Source organism: Stenella coeruleoalba, assembly GCF_951394435.1.
Source record: "Stenella coeruleoalba genome assembly, chromosome: 20".
Lineage (NCBI taxonomy): Eukaryota > Metazoa > Chordata > Mammalia > Artiodactyla > Delphinidae > Stenella > Stenella coeruleoalba.
Window position 1 is genome coordinate 47,477,317 of NC_137166.1, and position 4,637 is coordinate 47,481,953.

Sequence of the window (4,637 nt, forward strand, 5' to 3'; positions counted from 1 at the left end):
CCGGTGTGGGGCACAGAGCTGCCCCAAGCCGACAGGCCATGCCACGCTTAGATGCTGGATGACCTCCAGGCACACCTGGACAGAGAGCCTCATCCGCCTGGGCACAGGCAATCATGCAGGCCCTCAACCAGAGTTGGAACAAGGGCTTAGGTCCAGCTGGCAGCCTTGCCAAGGATACCAGTGACCCAGAGGACAAGCAAAAGTGGCGGTGGCGTGGCCTCTTCCCGTTGGCAATGTGGCCAGGCCTTGGAGGAGGACCGGGAGGGTGCCCAGGGGCCAAGAAGGAACCCTCTGTCTTGGCCTCAGCTCAGAGTCAGATCTCATCACTGCTCACACTGGACACCCGATAAATGTAGCCCAGCATTTGGAGACGGACGAAACCTCGGCTGCTGAGGAGGCCGCCGGGCTCCGGATCCAGAAACTCTGGCTGGCTGTTGTCCTGAGCCATCTGCTGGTCTGCTGGTTTCCCTCTGGAGTCTGGAGTGAGGTCACTGAGCTGCAGGTGGGACGGGAGGGACATGTTCTCCCGCGGCAGGTGCACGTTGTTGAATTTCAGGTTGTTGGAGTCACTAGGGATCAGGGATGGGCGCCGGGAGGGGCCTGCGGCCGGAAGCGAGGCGCTGGTGACACCCACATCGTTGGTGGCCACCAAGGAGAGATTGTGTCAGGCTGCGGAGCTGCAGCTGCACGGTGTGTTTGGTGAGCCACGGGTAGTTCTGGGCAGCCAGCACCAGGAGGTCAGAGGCATTGACAGTCACCGGCCCATCCTGGTCGATCCAGGTCACGTTGGCAGGCGGGTTTGCACGCGCCAGGGCAAAAAGGACGACCAGGAGGCCCGGGCCTTGAGCTTCCCGGTACTTGGCCCCAACCTGGGCAAGCTCCAGCTTAACTGTACACCTTGCAGGCACAGAACTGAGCACTGACTCCACGGGACAAACAGGCACACGCTCGCAGGTACACAGAGCCAGCCAGCAAACGTGCAGCCTGCACCAGGCCCAGACACACACACACACACACACACACACACACACACACACACACACACACACGCATAAACACTCGGGTACACGTGCCCCTCCCCCAAAGGGACCGTCCTTCTCCCGACCCCGGCTCTCTCCTGCCCGCTTTCCTCACCCCATCTACGCCCCTTTTCCTCTCCTCTGGATTTGGGCTGAAGAGGAGGGGATCCAGGAGGCGGGGGTCACAAAACATGCCCGCCCCTGCCTCTGGGAGCTGGTTCTTGAAGTCTAATAGGTTAGCCAGGGGGAGAAGAGTGGGAAGGACATTCTAGTTATAGGGAACTGCATGTACCAAGGCCAGGAGGTAAGAGGAGGCGGATGCAAGGAAGTAGTGGTGGTCCGGTGTGGTCGGAGGATAAGATGCATGGTGGGCAGGGACTGGAGGGGGAGGGGAGCCAGATATTGCAAAGGGCCTGAAAAGCTGGCTAAGGGGTTTGGCTTTTGTCCTGTTGGCAGCAGGGAGCCCTGAAAGAGTTTGAAGCAGGGACTTCATCAGAGGCATGTTGTGGAACGATCACCCCAGTGGCCAGACCGGAAACTGGGAGGCGAGGTAGGAAGCAGGTGCATCGGGCCAAGCAGGAGGTGTGGAGGCCTGAACCAGGACACTGCGGGCAGGGAAGAGAAGAGGAGATGCACTTGAGAAATATTAGGTTGAATTCTTTGAAACTGCTCTTTTGTAAAAAAAAAAAAAAAAAGCTGATTGACGATTGGTAATTTTCATATGGTTCATCTTTTTAAAAAAATAATTTTATTGTTTTTTTCAGTTGGTTTCTACATTTTATTTATTTACTTTTAAATTTTTATTTTATATTGGAGTAGAGTTGATTAATAATGTTGTGTTAGTTTCAGGTGTACAGCACAGTGATTCAGCTATACATATACATGTATCTATTCTTTTTCAAATTCTTTTCCCATTCAGGTTATTACAGAATACTGAGCAGGGTTCCCTGTGCTATACAGTAGGTCCTTGTTGGTTATCTATTTTAAATATAGCAATGTGTACATGTCAGTCTCAAACTCCCAATCTATCCCTCCCCACCGTTTCATCTTAATATTAAGGCGGGAAATGAACTGAATTCGATTGCAAACCCGATTTGGATATGAACGTGAGGAAGAGGCTGTCAGGCTGGGGGCCATTTTTCTTGACTTCATTGCTAGATCAGATGGAGCTGCTACTATGGGGGGAGGGATCTCAAGTGTGTGTGTGTGTGTGTGTGTGTTGGGGGGGTACGATGGGGAAGAGGCATTTCAGGTTAGACTTGTTGATTCTGAGGTGCCTTTGGGACCTCCAGGAGGTGGCTGGATATCTGGTCTGAAGCCTAGGAGAGAGGGATAAGCTGGAGACAAATTTGGGGTTACCGGCAGAGAGAAGACAGTTTGGGGTAGGGATGATTCACTCTGGGAGAGCAGCCGAGACAGCAGGAGAACCAGAGGGGTGAACTTTCTTAGATGTAAACAGCATTTTTAAAAGATGGTTGTGACCGTGTGCTGCAGAGAAGGCAAGTCCCATAGGACTGAAAAGCGCCTGTTGGATGTAGCAAGGAGGAGGCCATCTGCAAGGGGGAACATTGATGGGGGTGGTCTGGACTGGGCTCTGATGGGGCAGAGACTAGGCCCTGGCCTTGACACTGTCCCTTCATCCTCAGTAATGCATGGCTCCAGCCACCAGGGGGCAGTGGCCACATGGAATCCAGGCCGGACGGATCCACTAGGGCCAGCAAGCTTGCAGATAGATGTGGGCAGCGGGCAGGGACTGGGGGGGCGGGGGGATGGCCCACTTCAGAGGTTGTTGCCTGGTGGGGGGGGACGTTCCCACATGAAGGGAGCAGGAATGAAGTTCCGGAAGGACAGGGGAAGGAACCCCTGTCTGTGGGGCGGCTGAGGGCAGATGAGCAATTCCCAGTCCTGTCTTGCTTGCAGTTTCCCTCTTGTGGGCCTTTGCAGGTGCAGGTGGGGTTTATTCAACCCAGTACTCCCAATGGTCATGAGGTTTGTATTTTGGACCTTGATTTTCTCTACTCTCATTACTTGATAGCCCTACTTTGCATTCTGTGTTGGAGGCATACTGAACTTTTTTCAGTCCCCTGCTACCATGTGAAAGTCCTTCTTCCATGGAAACGCTTTGCCCTCCACCTCCATCCTTAAGGTCTTATCTCAGGCATCACCTCCTCCTGGAAGCCCTCCCTCACTGCCCCCTCCACCTCCTCTTGGTTCCTACTGAGCACAGTTTTCCCTATCTTGAGCCTTAACGTTCTGGCGCATAATTTTTTGTTTATTTATGTATTTTTGCTCAGCTTTATTGCAGTATAATTTAAATACAGTCGTTGACCAACTGTAAGTGTACAGTGTGATGGGTCTTCACACACACAGGGTCATGTAACTGCCCCCAGTCATGATGCAAAACATCTCCGTTACCCCCCAAAGTTCCCTCCTGCCCTTTGCTACAGTCCCTCCTCCCAATCCCAGCTCCTTTCCACCACTGAGCTACTTTTCTGTCACTAGAGTTTCGCTCTATCTAGAATTTCGTGTAAATGGAATCCTATCGTATATAGTCTCCTGTGACAAGCCTTGTTCACTTTGCTTTTCGGGTTCATCTGCGTTGCTGAGTGTGTCAGTAACTGCGTATTTCTTGTCTTTTTCCTCCCCACAACAGGATCTCTGTGAGGGTCACCTTTGTGTTTTCAGCTCATAGCACGGTCCTAGCGCAGACTAGCACTCAGTGAATGTTTCTTAAATGGGACTGAATCATACGCTCTGGGAGAGACAACCTAGAAGAGCTTCTTGATCCTTGGAAGTGCATAACGCTAGGCCCATCTGCAAGATGTCCGGTGGCCTTCACGTCGCTCTCCAGCCGCTCTTCCATTTGCCCTGGCCATTTCTAGCCAGCAGGCTCTCGCTCCTCTGCTCCTTTCTAAGCTTCTTCCTCTACCTGGCCCTTGGTTCTCCACTCCTACCCGCCCTTCTGGCCTTTGGAAACCTCTGTACCACGGAGCCCTCACCTCCTTGAGTCTGCCAGCTCCTCCTACCACCGCCTCCTGGACCCTCCCCCTGCCGCTGCCTCCACACCTCGGGCTGGCTCTGGGTACCATTCTCTGTGCCCCAGGAGCCCTTCTCTCTGAGCTCCTTTTGGGATGCTGGAGGCAGCTCTCTGCCCATCCCGGGATGCTGAGTTATGATTTCTCTTCCCTCCTCTCTTCTGCTTCCTGCCATCCCCCTTCATGCCCCACTCAAACACCTTCCCATGGGAGGACCTTGGGGGAATCTCTAAATTTTGTACTGGCCAGAAAAACCTCTATCTCTCTGATTTCTTTCCCTCTCCTCCTTCCCTCCATCTCTCATCTCTTTTCTCCTCTCCCCAGTCTGGGTCCCTCTTCTTGACACCCTTAGCCCACTCTCTTGTCGCTGGTCTCCTGTCCGCCCCACTTACCTCCTTTCTCCTCCAGTCTCCCCTCCGGTCTCTCCATCCATTTACCTGCTGTCCCTGTGCTCCGCCCTTTCTCATCCACTGTCTCCTGTCTGTCTCTGTCCCCACGGCCTCCTTCCTTCCTTCCCGAGGTCCCATTCCACTTCTACTTCTCTTTTTCCCCCCCTTCTTCTTGTACCACTTCTTTCCTCCTT

The 4,637-nt window shown here is 53.3% G+C and overlaps 1 pseudogene across 1 annotated transcript; it reads right to left on the minus strand.

Annotated features, from left to right (window-relative positions):
• Positions 1 to 210: 210 nt before the first annotated feature.
• Positions 211 to 1,139, minus strand: LOC307178451 (transmembrane protein 25-like; annotated as a pseudogene). The gene is made up of 2 exons: positions 1,135 to 1,139; positions 211 to 897 (listed from the first exon to the last, which is right to left on the minus strand). The product of its transcript is annotated as a transmembrane protein 25-like (transcript).
• Positions 1,140 to 4,637: the final 3,498 nt, after the last annotated feature.